General features: G+C 42.0%; 1 protein-coding gene across 12 annotated transcripts in view; it reads right to left on the minus strand.

Moving 5' to 3' along the window:
- disp3 (dispatched RND transporter family member 3) overlaps nt 1–15,720 on the minus strand; it is a 626,857-nt gene that overhangs the window by 354,368 nt on the left and 256,769 nt on the right. For 5 of the 12 annotated variants that reach the window (XM_059951719.1, XM_059951716.1, XM_059951717.1 and 2 more), the window contains one exon: nt 908–979. The exons of 5 other annotated variants lie outside the window; for them this stretch is intronic. The gene's annotated coding sequence lies outside the window, so the exon portion shown is untranslated. Of the gene's footprint in view, nt 1–907; nt 980–4,810; nt 4,906–15,720 lie in introns of those variants that run through there. 2 more of the 12 variants (XM_059951725.1, XM_059951727.1) reach the window with 2 other exon arrangements.

A 15,720-nucleotide genomic window follows, 5' to 3' on the forward strand; every position in this document is an offset into this window, starting at 1 on the left:
GAGGGGTGAGTCAATCATGGGCTGGCACTCTGTCTTCCAGCTTCCTGGCCTCCATGTTGTATGCTTGGCTTGCAGCCTCATGGAGCATCCTTGGAGATTGCAAAGCGCCAGATCGACCCAAAAGCACACCGCCAGAATGTAGACAACTGACTCCAAGCAAAATCACCTTTTTTTCTTAGTGTAATGGCTCTCACATTTGGTTCTCTTTCCTATTATCAAAGCTCTCATCAGAAAAGTGAGCACTTGGTGTTGGATCTGGATAAACTGGACTTGACCCACAGTGGAAATACAAGTTCTCTCCTTTGATAATTCTTCAAAACATACATTACTGACTACGTAAAAAAACAAATACTTTGCAGTATCCTGAGGTTTTGAACAGCACTATATCATCAACCACATTTTAATAGCTTCTTTCTCATAGTGAAGGCCCTGATTCCAGCCAGTCTGTCAGCTGGTAGACACGTGCTATTTCTTAAAGAGTGTTACAAAAATGCATATTTTTCATTAGAGTGTGGCATGTTTTACACCTAGTTCCGCACATAGCACCCTTCCTCCCCAACATTTCTCTACATATTGTTTGCATAAGGCCTTTGTTCGTCTGAGTCAAATAATTTATTATGTTTAGGATTTTATGAGTATCGCATCCTGCATCTCCCTAACAAAACAGTGACTTAACAAAACAGTTACTTAAAAAACAAGTTTGCTCAAATACATTATGCACAAACGTAGAGAGAAAGGGTTTTAATGTCGGTGATGTCCTGAATTTCTGTCTCTGGCATTTGCTTTCAAACACTGTCTAAATATTCAGCTAGAATTTGCTCAATGGTCTATTTGAAGGATTCCAATTTTTTTTGAGCATGGCCCTTTTTTAAGCTGCTTTCAAGAACATTGTGAAGGTCATACTTACAGCAGAGGTGCTCAAGGATTTCAGGAGCTTGGGATGGATTTTCTGGGACCTTCTCCTGCTCTGCTGCTTCAACTGTGCCAGAAAATACAGTAAATGAGATTTTAGATAAAGTGACGATGACAGAGAAGGAGAAGCTAGTGGGAATTCATGCCTTATCTAACAGTCTTTCAAAATTTAAAATTCTGCCTCTTGAATACAGACATAGACCTCCCATTAACGTCACTCAGCCAAACCAGCAGTACTGGCATCAGACCATCAGTTTGTTGACGACTAAAATGCCTTTGTAACATTGTATAGTCAGCTCAGTGTGCTAGGGTTATGTAAAAATCATACCAGAGTAGTTGATGATTGTGATGTATTATTAAACATCATTCAGATTCTGCGACAGGGAGAGAGGAATGACAAGCTCTGTCCAACACAAGTCTTAGCAACATATTTGAGAGCTCAAAATAAATCTTTGTGGTAAGTTCTGATACTATAGTTCCAGAAGTCCAACAGTATACACAGACTGTGTTTAATATGGAGGTTGGGGACAGATGGGAGTCTGATCCTCGTGGTTCAGCTGACATCACGTTCGCTTCTGAATGAAGAACTTGGTTCAATTCCCAAAGTGCAGCCTCAAGCACAGCCAGAGGTAATGCCTTTTGGTTCAGATGTTACATCAAAGCCCTCCACTCAAACTGGCTGCCATGTTCCTACACTAAAATAGTGACTCCTCTGTGAAAGTACTCTTCTGACTATGGAATGCCTTGGGACTTAAAGAAACAGATTATAAGTTAGCCAATAAGTAGGCCTCAAGCTGCTCCACCATTCACTAAGATCATCGGTAGATGAAGTTAGATTAGTTTACTGTTATTCACCAACGGGATACAAAGAAGTTCTTTGTTCAGATGAAGTTCAGAGTAAACAAAATATGTGGTAATAAAAAGTACAATAAGCACAGTGATGGGTGCAAAACAACAGAATGATGCAAAGCTAGTAGTGCACACTAAAGCAGGGCAAAAGAAATGCTAAAGTGACAATAAGAGAGGCCAAGAATGTGGCAGCAGCAATAGGAAAGGGATGTGAAAAAGGTGATTGGTTCAAGTGTTTAACTAAAGGGGTTAAGAAACTGTTTTTATGTCTGGACATCTGGGCTTTCAAGCTCCTGCATCTTCTCCCAGAAAGGAGAAAAAAGAGAATGGACAGTGTGGCAGGCATCCTTAATGACACTGCCAGCCTTCTAGAAGCAACTCACCATAAAGATGGACTGGATGGAAAGAAAAGATAAACTGGGCTGTGCTTATAGCTCTCTGCAGGTTCTGTCTGTCAAATCATGGCCCCAACACCTTTCTCCCATGATCTCCCCTATTTCTTGTTCTCACTTGTAGCTCAGATCTCCATCATTCTGCCTTAAACATATTCAATTCATGGTAGTGTAGTGGTTAGCACAACACTTCACAGTACAGGAGATTCCTGTAGAAGCCTGTCTGTTCTCCACACGTCTGCATGGGTTTCCTCCCACAGTCCGTGTGGTAGATTAATTGCTCATTGTAAACTGCCCTGTGATTAGGCTCAGATCAAAACTGGGGAATTGTTGAGTGGCATGGCTCGAAAGTCCAGAAGAACCTACCCCATGCTGAATCTCAATAAATAAAAAATAAGTTAACCTGCTCTACTGGTCTCTGGAGAAGAGGGTCCACAGAATCACAAACATTACAGAGAAGAAATTGCTCCCCATTTCAGTCTTAAATTAATGACTCTTTATTCTGAAACTATGCCTTTAGTTCCAGAAACCAAAACTAGGGCAAACATCTTCTCAGCATTCACCCTTAGAATAATTTGCATTACAATGAACAAGAGAAAATCTGCAGTTGCTGGAAATCTGAGCAATACACATCAAATGCTGGAGGAACTCAGCATGCCAGGCAGCTTTTTTCTCTCCAGTCCTGCCAAAGTATTTCAGCCTAAAACATCAACTGTACTTTTTTCCATAGATGCTGCTTGGCCTGCTGAGTTCCTCCAGCATCATGTCTCACTCTTCCAAACTCCAGTGTGTGCCGACAGAAGCTGCTCAATTTTTCTTCATGCTCATCCCCTTCATCTTCAAAGTAAATTTATTATTAAAGTACGTATAAGTTACTATATATTATTAGATTTTCATTTTCTTACAGGCATTCACAGTAGAACAAGGGAATACAATAGGATCAATGAAAAGCCATTTACAAGTACTGTTAAAGAACCTATGTGCAAAAGAGAGCAGACTGTGCAAACATAAATAAATAAACAAATAATACTGAGGTCACGAGTGTCCTGGAAAGTGAATCCAGAGGATTTGGAATCCAATCAGAGTTGAGGTGAGTTAAGTTATCCACACTGGTTCAGGAACCTGATGACTGAAAGGTAATAATTATTCTTGAAGCTGGTGGTGTGGACTTCCTTCCCAATGGCAGCAGCAGCAGCAAAAATGACTACTTCCCGGATGGTGGAGGTCCATGATAATGGATGCAGTTTTCTGGCAGCTCTCCTGGTCGACGTGCGCACTGGTGAGGAGGGCTTTGCCTGTGATGGACTCAGCTGCACCAACCACTTTTCCATTCACGGGCATTGGTGCTTCCATACTTGGCCACGATGCAATCAGTCAGAATACTCTCCACTGCGTATCGCAAGAAGTTTGTCAAAGTTTTAAATGACATGCCAAATTTGCTCAAACTTCTAAGACAGTAGAGGCATTGTCATGCCTTCATTGTGGCAGCAATTACATGCTGGTCATCAGACAAATTGATTGTTATGATATTGGCAAGAGATTTAAAGCCGCTGACCTTCTCCACCTCTGATCTTCTAATGAGGGCTGGCTCATAGACCTTAGGACTTTAACCCAGAGGTATCTTAGGACTTTAACCCAGAGGTTGTGCCTTGTACTTTCTCCAATGCAAGCTTATTCTTACTTAAATATGGTCAAAACCAAACATAGCTACTCAAGCTGCAGTCACATCAGTGTCATGCAACGCTGTACCAAAACATTATTGTATCATATTTTATACTCTCTGCAAAAAAGACTATTATTCTATTAGTCTTCCTAATTACTTGCATTACACAGTGTCTTTGAGCCCAGCAAGCCTTTTGTTAAAAGCTACAACATTCAATAAGTAGAAAGTCATTAAAATGCAGAATAACAACAGTCAAGATGGCAATGCAATACCAATAAAGATGCAAATATGCCCCTGCAGAGGTAAAGACCACATCAAAAATACATTCATTTCCTGCCTTGGGAGGCAAAATGTTAGTGCTGCTTCTTTTGCCAGTTTTTGTCTGAATTTATGATTTCCTTGTTGTTCATAGGCTCCACAAACTCCTGGGCTGCCTGAACAGCCCACCAACATAAAAAAATAACATGAGGAAGGATTGTTCTAATAGCTTTTTCTTAAAGAGTGTTGTTTAAGCAGTTGGCATTGCTGAAATGACTCCATGTCAACAGATACCTGGACAAACTGAAGTTTCTTTCATTCACAGTGGTTCACATTTTTAAAAATATATTGAGATAAAGCGCCTATTAGACCCTTCTGCCCTTCAATTGTGCTGCCTAGCAATCCCCCAATTTAATCCCAGCTTGGATGAATTTACCTGCCAACCAGTATGTCTTTCGACCATGACAGGAAGCTGGTGCACCCTTAGGAAATCTACAGGGAGAATGTACAATCTCCAAATGGGCAGTAGTGAGAATTGAACGTGAGTAACTTGTACTGTAAAGAAAGCATTGTGCTAACCATTACACTACCACGCTGCCCCAATTATGAATGGAAATATAATGCATACTTTAAATCTCATTAGAAATTAATTTTAAAAGGAAAGCACAGCAAATCTCTATCAAATCAGTCTGCATTAGTAGTAGGAGAAATAGAATCAACATTTCAGGGAAATTACCTTTCATCAGAACTTGATAAACTACAAGTTGACTTTTTCAGCTATTTATTACTGTGCCAGGTTGTGAGCTGTCCTCATCTTCACCATCAGGTACGTAAAGTTCGGTTAACAATTTCTCTCGCTTTCAACATGCAGATCTGCTCCAGATCGCAAACAAGCTTAATCAATGCACAATTCATTCATACCAAAAACAAGATCTACATTTACACTACACTGTCCATAACCACAAGATTTCCAAAAGCTGCTGGTAGCCAATTAAGTTCTATTTTTAGCATAGCAACTCTTTGGAATGCAGAAGGAATAACAAGCTCCAATAAAGTAATGTAATAATGGCCAGTTAATTTCAGTGAGCTAATTGAGAGAGAAGTATGACTGAATTAGCAGAATTAATTCCCCTGTAAAATCGTACCTAATGATCTTTTCCACCTGAGAGGGCAGATGGGAGCTTGGTTTAATTGTTGATCTGAATGACCTCTGACGAAGAGGCTTTTTTTTCTTACAGCTATGGTATGCTGGCGTAAAGTGGAGCCAGCCTTCTGAATCAGAGAGAGAGAGAGTGTCACCAGCTATGGTCAACTTCCAAGTGCAAAAAAAGCAACTGTTAACTGCACTCATCCTAAAGGGAGTATGTAACTTGCAGCAGATAGATGGATCAGTAAGTGCATGAAACTGTGGAGACCAAAACTGCTACTTAACAACACAGACTGAATACAATGATGAGCACGCTAGGGATTTTCTCAGCATTCAAGTCAAGTCAAGTCAATTTTATTGTCATTTCGACCATAACTGCTGGTACAGTGCATAGTAAAAATGAGACAATGTTTTTCAGGACGATGGTTTACATGACACAGTACAAAAACTAGACTGAACTACGTAAAAAAAAACAGAGAAAGCTACACTAGACTACAGACCTAACCAGGAGTGCATAAAGTTCACAAAAACAGTGCAGGCATTACAATAAATAATAAACCGGACAATAGGGCAAGGTGTCAGTCCAGGCGCTGGGTATTGAGGAGTCTGATAGCTTAGGGGAAGAAACTGTTACATAGTCTGTTTGTGAGAGCCCGAATGTTTCGGTGTCATTTCGCAGATGGCAGGAGGGAGAAGAGTTTGTATGAGGAGTGCGTGGGGTCCTTCATAATGCTGTTTGCTTTGTGGATGCAGCATGTAGCATTAATGTCCATGATGGCGTGAAGAGAGACCCCGATGATCTTCTCAGCTGACCTCACAATCAGCTGCAGGGACTTGCGATCCAAGATTGTGCAATTTCCGAACCAGGCAGTGATGCAGCTGCTCAGGATGCTCCCAATACAACCCCTGCAGAATGTGGTGAGGATGGGGAGTGGGAGATGGACTTTCCTCAGCCTTCGCAAAAAGTAGAGATGCTGCTGGGCTTTCCTTGCTATGGAGCTTGTGCTGAAGGACCAGGTGAGATTCTCCGCCAGGTGAACACCAAAAAATTTGGTGCTCTTAACGATCTCGACCGAGGAGCCGTCAATGTTCAGTGGAGAGTGGTTGCTCCGTGCCCTCCTGAAGTCAACAACCATCTCTTTTGTTTTGTTCACATTCAGAGACAGGTTGTTGGCTCTGCACCAGTCCGTTAGCCGCTGCACCTCCTCTCTGTAAGCTGGCTCGTCGTTCTTGCTGATGAGACCCACCACGGTCGTGTCATCGGCGAACTTGATGATATGGTTCGAGCTGTGTGTTGCAGCACAGTCGTGGGTCAGCAGATTGAACAGCAGTGGACTGAGCACACAGCCCTGGGGAGCCCCTATGCTCAGTGTGATGGTGTTGGAGATGCTGCTCCTGATCCGGACTGACTGAGGTCTCCCAGTCAGGAAGTCTAGGATCCAGCAGAGGGAAGTGTTCAGGCCCAGTAGGCTCAGCTTTCCAATCAGTTTCTGAGGGATGATTGTGTTGAATGCTGAACTGAAGTCTATGAACAGCATTCAAATGTATGTATCTTTTTTGTCCAGGTGTGTTAGGGCCAGGTGGAGGGTGATGGCAATTGCGCCGTCTGTTGAACAGTTGAGATGGTATGTGAACTGCAGGGGGTCCAGTGAGGGGGGCAGCAGGGTCTTGATGTGCCTCATGATGAGCCTCTAGAAACACTTCATGATGATGGATTCAAGTGCAAAGGGACAGTAGTCATTTAGGCAGGACACTGAAGACTTCTTCGGCATGGGGACGATGGTGGCGGCCTTGAAGCACGGTGGAACGGTGGTGCTGCACAGGGAGATGTTGAAGATGTCAGTGAGAACATCTGCTAGCTGGTCTGCACATCCTCTGAGCACTCTACCAGGAATGTTGTCTGGTCCAGCAGCCTCTGTGGGTTGACCCTGCACAGGGTTATTCTCATGTCGGCAACGGTGAGTCACAACACCAGGTTTTTGCCTGCTACTGAACTGGTCTGGAGCACCTGACGAGCGGTCTGTATGCTGGGATTAGCATAACAGAGATGTGGTCTGAGTAACCAGGTGGGGGCGTGGCTCTGCCCGATATGAGTCGGGGATGTTTGTGTAAACCAGGTCCAACACGTTCTCCCCCCTCGTTGCAAAGTCCACATACTGATGGAATTTGGGGAGCACTGACTTAATGTTCACATGGTTAAAATCACCAGCGACAATAAACAGACCATCAGGGTGTGCGTTCTGCAGTTCGCTAATAGCCCCGTACATTTCACAGAGCACCTCCTTAGCATTAGCGCTGGGGGGAATGTAGACACCGAATATAAGGACAGTGGTGAATTCCCGTGGTAAATAAAATGGTCTGCATCTAACAGCCACACACTCCACTAGCGATGAGCAGTGTCTGGAAACCAGCACAGAGTTCTTACACCATTCTGTATTGATGTAGATACACACATCACCACTGCGAGTCTTACCGGAGAGAGCTGCGTCCCTGTCTGCTCGAAACAAGGCGAGCCCGTCTAGCTGAATGGCAGCGTCCGGAATTCCATCAGTGAGCCACGTCTCTGTAAAAACATACGCACAGCGGACTCTGTATTCCCGCTGAGTATTTTATTGGAGTCGGATGTAATCCAATTTATTGTCCAGGGAGTGGACGTTGGACAGCAGAATGGACAGGAGAGTCCGCTGGCTAGGGTTTGCTTTTTGCCTGGCATGGACTCCTGTCCTCTTGCCTCACTTCTGCTTCCTCGCACATCGCTTATGACATCTCCATCTCCGGTTACCAGCATCAGGCGAGTCCGCGGAATGTAGGCCCGTTCCTCTCAGCAAGCCAAGGTCACGTAATTGACCAGTAGATCTTCGTGAAGGTTTGTTTTTGGGCAATCTCTGTATTGTAGTAGTCTCTGGCGATGGTACAAGTCGGGATGGTCTAAGTAGCACCCATCATCTGTATTATTGTGATTCTTCTCTGATTGTTATGAAAAAAACATAAATTGGTTATCTTGAAAATTACATGAAAGACTTAATCATAATGTCATAGTCACAGAGCACTACAGAACAGAAACAGGGCCTTTGGCCCATCTGGTTCAAGCCAAACTATAATTGGGCCAAATGCAATCAATGCGCACCTGGACAATAGCCATCCATTTACTCTGTCTAAGCACCTCATAACGTGATGGTTTATAATCTATTTTATGACTTTGGTGGATCCTGATGATTACAGTTCAGTAACCACTACCCTGTTCCTCTTATGAATGATGAAGATGATAGGAGTGGACATGGCCCCTGGTCTTCCCTCTCGTTTCTGGATATGCACACTGCCAAAGACTAAAGCACCAGTTGCTATTGGTGTTGGAAAATAAAACACCAGTCTTCTCTATTGCTGCAGAATAATCACTGTTATGTTCAAACATAAGGGAGATCAAACAAATAAAAAAGAATTATGCTTTTGGCTCTGTAAGATCTGAAGTTATATGTGTTACCAGGATAAAGAAATCTATGTTCCCACCTCATAGGTGAATCCTTTAAAGATTTATGCTATGATGTTTTCCTGGCAGCCGTACTTCTGAAGCTGCGGGGTCAGCAATAAATTTTCTGTAATTGAGCATTTTCTGTATAGTTTTGAACATAGGACAAATTGAAAATCAGCTCTCTAAATGCTTTCAGTGACACAGCATAGAAGAGATTTACTTAACCATTGAGAAATCTCAAAATTTGACAAAAACTGAAACCTTGGAAGCTGAAAGAACATTTTCAGCTCTCAATCATCCTGCTGCTGCACAAAATCCTGATTTCCACTGGCCAAATTTAACACAAACCCCTTAAATTTAAACAGCACAATGAATAAGAGCTTTATTTGCTGTTTTAATGACAACATCCTTAAATAAATATGGCAATGCAGCCACCCTTCAATACAGCAACAGAAGTGTCTCTGACAGTATTGTAAACAGGGAAAGATTTCAGCACAAAGAAAGAGATAGTAGTACAGAAGACGAGTGGTCAGAAGATTAAGTTTTGTTTCCATATAACCATATAACAATTACAGCACAGAAACAGGCAATCTCGGCCCTTCTAGTCCGTGCCGACGCTTACACTCACCTAGTCCCACTGGCCCGCACTCAGCCGATAACCCTCCATTCCTTTCCTGTCCATATACCTATCCAATTTTACTTTAAATTACAATACCGAACCTGCCTCTACCACTTCTACTGGAAGCTCATTCCACACAGTTACCACTCTCTGAGTAAAGAAATTCCCCCTCGTGTTACCCTTAAACTTTTGCACCCTAACTCTCAAATCATGTCCTCTTGTTAGAATCTCCCTTACTCTCAATGGAAAAAGCGTATCCACTTCAACTCTATCTATCCCCCTCATTATTTTAAATGCCTCTATCAAGTCGCCCCTCAACCTTCTACACTCCAAAGAATAAAGACCTAACTTGTTCAGCCTTGTTCCCTCTTTATGTCCTTTTTCTTTTCCCTCTCTAGGAGTGGTGGATGTGTTCACATTGACCCACTGGGCATGTTGTAACCTCAAGTCCATGCTCTTTTGTCTACACTCTCAGTCTTTAACTGCACCCATTCTTTTACTGATCACAGACTATCCCTTTCAGAGACATCTCCCTCTTGCAGTTTAAGCAGCTTTTTTTGTCTCCTTTTCACTTCTGATGAAAGGTTGACTCCACAGAGGCATCATTTATTTATTTTATTTATTTAATGAGATACAGCACAAAATAGGCCCTTCCGGCCCTTCAAGCCATGATGCCCAGCAACCCTCTAATTTAATCCCAGCCTAATCACGGGACAACTTACAATGACCAATTAACCTACCAACCATTACGACTTTGGAAACCGAAGCAGCAGGAAACCCACATGATCACATGGAGAACGTACAAACTCCTCTTACAGACAGTGCCAACACTCATGACCTGCTGAGTGTTTCCAGCATTTGTTTTTTTTTTAAAACTTTCCAGCACCTGTAGCATTTTTTAATATATATTGAGGGAACTCAGAGATAACTAATGATTTTATACACCTCTATATGCTCACCCAATGAAAATAGTCCCTATCTGCTCAACTTCTGCATTTGTTGATGTTCTTGTTGTGTTTTGTTAGCTTTTTTGTGCAGGGTGCGAGGGATTGGGGTCGATGTTCTTGCTGAGGTTTGAAAGTTTTTTCATGCAGGGGGAGGGGGATTTGGCAGGTTGATGATTGGGTTGCCGTTCTTTTTTTTTTGCGTGGAGTGGGGTGTGTTTGTTGTTTCTCTTTGAAACAACTTCCATTGTGTTTTTTTGTTTTGTAGCTATTTGGAGAAGACAAATGTCAGATCTGTGCATTGCATACGCACTTTGATAATAAAAGAAACTTTCAGCTGTGCTGAGGGACTTAACTTCATGAATTCACTTTACGAGCTCATGAGCCTAGAGCTACGTCTCATGTTCCAGCTGCCATTGGAGAACGTGGAAGATGGAAGAGCTGATAAGAGGGAAATCCGTCTCCCAGTGTATTACGATAGGGATGGAATTTGTAGAGATAGATGGCCAAAGACGAAAGCCCACAGTGGAATTATTTGGGATGGGAAACAAAAGAGTCACAATCAATGGGGCAACAATAAGTGCCAGAAGTGCCTACCAGACTAGGCAGCCTTACACAGCAGCACAGTAGTTACTAGGGAAGCTCCAGTCATCCAACTTCAATACAAAGTCCAAGACTGTGAGAGTTTTCAGGTGTTCCCTGTGACTGTGAATGTTTCCACTGGAAGCTCCGTTCTCCTCATTTGTTAATTACCTCCATTGGGAGGTGAGAGAGGAGTTAATGGGTGTGTGATGGAAAACTGTGTTACAAGGAAACAAGTGGAGGAATAGGATTGTTTGGAGTGCAGCCATAGATTTCATGAACTGAAGGACCTCCAATACTGCAGAGTTAGACCTGACCTGCTGAGTGTTTACAGCACTTAGATTTCATTTCAGAGTGACAGCTTCTATAAGTTTATGCTTTTCAACAACTCAAGCTACTGAATATTTGTACAAATTAAAAAGAGGAATGTGACTGGCTTCTCAACATATCCATTACAGGTGTTTGAACTACTGCTGACAAAATGCAGTATAATGTAACCAGCAAATGTACCAGCTTAACTTCACACAAGTCAGAAATACACCTCAAGTGCAATGAATTTCTTTGAAATATTGCAGTTATTTTTTTCAGCATGGCAGCTAAACTTGACACTGAAGGAGGCCATTTGGCCCATTGTGGCAATCCTAGCTCCCAACAAAGTAACTCCAACAGTCTTATTACTCCACCCCTCCTTACTTCGTTTTACAGGGCTATAAATAGAGTCATCAAATCATAAAACTGAAACTGCACAACATCTCACTGTTCAGCCACAGTGGCTGCCTACACATTTTAAACTAAATCCTGAGATGCACAGGGAGGGAATACAACAAAAGTGGGAACGTAAGATGCGAAGTACATCAAAACATGCTTTTTTGAACTCTGCATTTTCAAAGATATACATGCAATGTCTATGCAATTTTACAATATTCAGGAATGATTTATCAATAACCAGGCAACTCTTCCCTTGCCTGGAAATTTCCATACAGGAAATGAAGCCATTCTTCCCATGGGATCTATGCTAGCTGTCAGAGTATTCCCATTGCATTTATTCTCTCCCAAGTCCCATCAAAACCTCCTAGATTCTACCACTCCCTTACACACTAGGGAATTTGATATCAATTATTCTACCACCGAAACCTTGTGGTCACAGGGAGCATGTGTAAACTCTATCAATTACAAGGATCAAACAGACAATAACACTGACACAAATATTAAAACAATGATAAACCACGTAGATTAGTTCAGGAGGTCAGAACTTGATCAGTGCAGAGATTTTCGAGGGTTGTAGAAAATGTGAAGATATTTTAAAAAATTAGGGTGCAGACTAAAGTTGTGAAGGCAACTGAAAGCAGGATGAGAATTCAGATTATTTTTCACATAACAAGAGGAATTGCCACTGGAAGGAGGATCATTGGGATTGAATCCAACCTTGGAAAAGTGAAACAAAGCAAGGGTTTACCACATACAAATAGGTGAATGGAATGATACAGGAACATGAACAAAGGTCCCACATGGGAGATTGGTGGGTAAAATCAAAGCTCAGGGCATCGGGGGGAAGACATTGACATGGATAGAAAATTGGTTGGCAGATCGAAAGCAAAGGGTAGCGGTGAATGGGTGTTTCTCGGAATGGCAGGTGGTGACTAGTGGGGTGCCACAGGGCTCGGTATTGGGACCACAACTGTTTACAATTTAAGTCAACGATCTGGATGAAGGTATTGAAAATAACATCAGCAAATTTGCTGATGATACTAAGCTGGGTGGCAGTGTGACTTGATGAGGATGTTAGGAGAATTCAGGGTGACTTGGATAGGCTGGGTGAGTGGGCAGATACTTGGCAGATGGCGTTTAATGTGAATAAGTGTGAGGTTATCCACTTTGGGAGTAAGAACAGGAAGGCAGATTATTATCTGAACGGTGTAGAGTTAGGTAACGGAGAAATACAAAGAGATCTAGGAGTCCTTGTTCATCAGTCACTGAAGGTGAATGAGCAAGTGCAGCAGGCAGTGAAGAAGGCTAATGAAATGTTGGCCTTTATTACAAAGGGAATTGAGTACAAGAGCAAGGAAATCCTCTTGCATTTGTACAAAGCCCTGGTGAGACCACACCTGGAGTATTGTCTACAGTTTTGCTCTCCAGGGTTAAGGAAGGACATCCTGGCTGTAGAGGAAGTGCAGCGTAGATTCACGAGGTTATTTCCTGGGAGAGGTTAGAGGTTAGAGAGACTGGGCTTGTACACGCTGGAATTAAGGAGATTGGAGGGGATCTGATTGAGACATATAAGATTATTAAGGGATTGGACAAGATAGAGGCAGGAAATATGTTCCACATGCTGGGAGAGTCCAGTACCAGAGGGAATGGTTTAAGAATAAGGGGTGGGTCATTTAGGACAGAGTTAAGGAAAAACTTCTTCTCCCAGAGAGCTGTGGGGGTCTGGAATGCACTGCCTCGGAAGGCAGTGGAGGCCAATTCTCTGGATGCTTTCAAGAAGGAGCTAGATAGGTATCTTATGGATAGGGGAATCAAGGGATATGGGGACAAGGCAGGAACCGGGTATTGATAGTAGTTGATCAGCCATGATCTCAAAATGGAGGTGGAGGCTCAAAGGGCCGAATGGTCTACTTCTGCACCTATTGTCTATTGTCTAACATAGTACAGGATGATCAGAAATTTATGAAAGGAAGGACAAGGCAGTCTAAAATGCAAAGTATCGAGCAAATTAAGCAACTGGATCTTAAATTATAAACACAAAAATTCTGCAGATGCTGGAAATCCAGAGCAATGGACAAAAATGCTGGAGGAACTCAGCAAGTCAGGTGGCATTCACGAACAGGAGAAGGGGATCTTAAGTTGGTACATTTTTGTGATAATATTTGTAACAAAAGAAGATAATACCATTATCCAACACACTAACATACTAATGCTCTTCTCCACAGTCTCACCACAAAGGGTCTACTTAATGGTCAGACTTTTCCACATAAAAAATGACAAATGCTCCCGAATTCCTCAATGATATAAACATCCAGAGGCACTTAAATTCCAAACACACCTTGTAAGAGAATGAAAGACTTTATATGGGTGGTAGATGCTTCACATCTATCTTGACATAAATGGCAATTTAGATTATTGCATTTGCTTCAAAATTTAGCTGGAGTTTCTTGATGGAAAATTAAGTGAATGTGACTATTCTCAACTCTCCCCTTTCCTTCTTTCGCTGACTTCATCGTCTCCCTCTCTCTGATTAAAATACTTGAAGGTTTCAAGAACACAAAAGATACAAAAGGAATCTCAACAACCACTTAGACTTTTTTTTAAAGTAAAGAAAATTGTTCAGTCTGAATTCTGTTTGAGCCGAAGTTTCAAAAAATCATTGCAACAGAAGATATTGAATAGAAAGCGGTACAATATATGCCACTGAAACAGCTGGTGAACAGGACAGATGGATCTCAGGATTCTGATCCCATTGTTTGATTCCACTGTCACATTCCCAATCCATCTCACAGCACCCCGCCCTTTCAGTCAAACGGTAACAGAAGGCAAGGGTCCAATGAGCAATCAAAATTCAAAAGGGCAGCACCGGACTGCAGCAACAAGCACTGCTCCAGATACCTGGATTTGATCCTGATCTTAGATACTGCAAATGGAGCTTGCCACTTTTCTTAGCAACTATATGGGTTTCCTCAGAAGCTCTGGTTGCTCCTCACCTCAACTACCGCCCCCACTCCACTACCACCTCACCTCCAACCAAAGATATGCTGGTATATTAATTGGGCATTGTAGATTTACACAAGTGTGCGTTGGAGCAAGCAAATGAGAATGGGTTACAAATAAGTGAGGGATTGGGACGTACAGTATTACTCTGAGTACTGTCACAAACAAAAGATAAATGGCTTCTATGTGTTAGAATAAAAAAAATATTAAAATGAAAACAAGATATTAATCATCTAGTTCTGGAATCTGAATTTAGGGTCTTTGCTCAGAACCATTATTTTGGACAATAGTAATTGAAGTAACTGAGTCTGCAATATGGCAAACAATATTAATTCTCAGGAAGCACATTTCTAGAATATCGGTGCCAAACAATTCAACCAGAGAGTGATATATTTTCGTTATGACACAAAACATGGCACATTTTGAAAAATGCCCAACAGAGCGCAAAATGCTGGACTGTCATGGCACTTTTAATGAGCTTCTAGTGAAACACACGCTCCACCAATATATGCATGCAGCACCATAATATTTAAAAATGTAACATGTTTACAGGATAACAATATTATAGAAGTGATTCATATGGACTGTGAAGTGATGCAGAACAGCATTTCACACTGAAATCTTCATACTCATGTCGAGTTATAGGGTTGAAGTGGTATTATGTAAAGTTCATTCACAGTTTGGTATTCACTTGCAAAAGAGCCAAGTGTCCACTTCTTTTTGTTATTTGATTCACATTGGCACACAGTCAGGAGATTAATCCTTGTTGTAGCAATAGGCAGATTCTGTAAACTGGAGCTCCCAGAAGGGAGCTCTACTTGCAGCAAGCAAAGCTTGGAAAGTTGACAATATTCTACTTCACCCTTCCTGGAAGTAATGTCCTGCATCAGCAGTGATGGTCTGCACAGCTCGTACCACCAATGAGGTGCACCCCAAAAAAAATATACCAAAGGCTGATCAAAATATACGTGACTTCTTCCAGTAGACAAGTCCACACTACGTAGTTTTATGATTTCTGGCTGAGGAGGTTGGCTTGTTACAAAATTCAAGCTATTGAATTCAACCTCTTCAACCAGAAAATCATCAACTTTATCTGGAAGCCTGGTGGTCTAGTTCTACACTGTCGATCAGAGCACTACAAAGTGACTGTTTCCATAGTAACAGAGTACTGATGGTC

The sequence above is a fragment of the Hypanus sabinus genome, chromosome 27, assembly GCF_030144855.1.
Source record: "Hypanus sabinus isolate sHypSab1 chromosome 27, sHypSab1.hap1, whole genome shotgun sequence".
NCBI classification, from domain to species: Eukaryota; Metazoa; Chordata; class Chondrichthyes; order Myliobatiformes; family Dasyatidae; genus Hypanus; species Hypanus sabinus.